The sequence below is a fragment of the Mus pahari genome, chromosome 19 (assembly GCF_900095145.1).
Source record: "Mus pahari chromosome 19, PAHARI_EIJ_v1.1, whole genome shotgun sequence".
Classification (NCBI taxonomy): domain Eukaryota; kingdom Metazoa; phylum Chordata; class Mammalia; order Rodentia; family Muridae; genus Mus; species Mus pahari.
The window spans coordinates 23652327-23654289 of NC_034608.1; the positions used below are offsets into that span (position 1 = coordinate 23652327).

The 1963-nt window shown below is 50.1% G+C and overlaps 1 protein-coding gene across 2 annotated transcripts in view; it reads left to right on the top strand.

Moving 5' to 3' along the window:
* Positions 1 to 1963, top strand: part of Cers4 (ceramide synthase 4) — a 33089-nt gene that overhangs the window by 1509 nt on the left and 29617 nt on the right. The window lies entirely within an intron of this gene.

The window sequence follows — 1963 nt, forward strand, 5'->3', positions numbered from 1 at the left end:
GGGCCTTATTTTATTTGGGGGGGAGGGCGAGGTTGAATCTAGGGCCTCATGCTAGACAAGCACCCTGTCGATACAGTACTTTGGTTGCTTCCTTCCTTTCCTTTCTTCATGTGTGTGTAGTACTCACTTGTGGTGTCTATGTGTGTGTGCATGTGTGTGTGTGCATGTATGTGTGGGTGTGAGCTCAAGTGTGTGGAGGCCAGAGACTGACTTCTTAATGCCTTCCTCTCTCACTCTCCACATTCGTTCCTGAGNCAGGGTCTCTTAACTGAACCTGGAGGTTGTCATACTTGCATAGCAAGCGCTGTACTCACTGAGCTAGTACCAGTTTAGTCCTTAGGTTTTATTTTGAGACCGGCTCATTAACTTGTTTAAGCTGTCTTTGAACTCATTCTGTAAGCCAGTTATGCCTTGAGTTTGCAAAATCTATGAGCTGATATGGGGATGTGGGAGACAGGGCTTCCCAAGAGAGCAGTTTGGGCTCAGTCAAGGTCCTAGGCACCAGTGGGGTAACCTGGACCTAATGGTTGGATGGAGATCCCCAAGAAAGGAATCTCAGACTATGAACTTGCCTTGGAAGCCCCACATCCTTTACAGCTTGCCTCTTCCCAGCCGTAGATTCACTTTGGGTGGAGTTCCAATAGCATCACTCGGCCTGTCTTGAGCCTTCTCTGAAGTCTAGCCAGGTTTTGGGAGTATTGGGGAATCTTCTTTACCTACCTTCTCACTTTACTCACTCCAAAAGGGGGTCATTTCCAGGAGTCAAGGAGAGAAGAGGCAATAGATATAAGCTGGGAACTTCTGGCTGCAGGAAAGGGTTCTGAGTTTTTGTTTGCCCATCTGGAAAGTGGGTCTGAACTATCTTTCTCCTTACTGGGTCCACAGCCGTTGGTAGTACTTGAAAAACTGTGCCCTTTATATTCCTGAGAACCTGTGGTTGGCTTCCATGCCTACTCTGAGGAGAGCACTATCCTCTTCCAAATCCAAGGCCATCGGCCAGTAGAGGGGTGGGGGTGGGGGCATTTAGTTGGCACAGTGCCTGGGAGGGAGTGAAGGTTTAGCAAACGGAGCCTCTGGGCTTACTAAAGAGGACAAAGAGAGAGGGTAAAAGCCCCTCCTCTCACCCTGGGATGACACAAGAAAGCTTTGCCCGTGGGGAGTGCTCCCCTCTGATCTGGGTGCCACAGGTTGCCTACCTCTCCAGCCAGGGCTTGCAGAGTGGCGCAGCCCCCCGGGCTAGTGGGTTTACCTCATTTTCCCCAGTTGTAAAATGGGACCAATAGCCTTTAAACGCCCGCCCNGTATAGTTAAAAGTACTGAGGACAATGCCTGGCTAGTAGTCAGAGCCTGATGAAACCAGTCTGTTAACACAGGGCTATTGCGGAGTTCATGCCTCAGGGCAGAACTGAGTGCAGGAACACGGCTTGGCCCAGAGAGAGTCAGGGAAGGCTGCGTCCTGGCTGGGTGACAGCTGTCTGTGTTCTGGGTAACATGGGATGATTTGACCGAAGAAAGAGACACTGTGGGATGAATTCATGCTTTCTCAAGCAGCGGCCTCTCGAGGACTGAATGCTGGCAGCTTCCTAGAAGAGCTTTAAAAAAATTGTTTATTTACTTTACATCCTGACTGCAGTTTCCCCTCCCTCCTTTCCTGTCAGTCCTCCCCCCCCCATCCACCCCTTCCCTTTCCCTTCAGAAAAGGGGAGACCTTCCATGGATATCAGCTAGCCTTGGCTTAGCAAGTTGCGGTAAGACTANGTGTATCTTCTCTTGAGGCTAGATGAGGCAGCCCAGTTAGGGGAAAGGGATCTAAAGGCAGGCGACAGACTCTGAGATAGCCCTACCCCTGTTGTTGGGAGTCCNACATGAAGACCCAGGCGCACATCTGATACTTACGTGCAGACGGCCTAGGCCATTCCTTTTAGCAAGTTCATTTTTGTTTATCAAAACCTTGTATCTGATC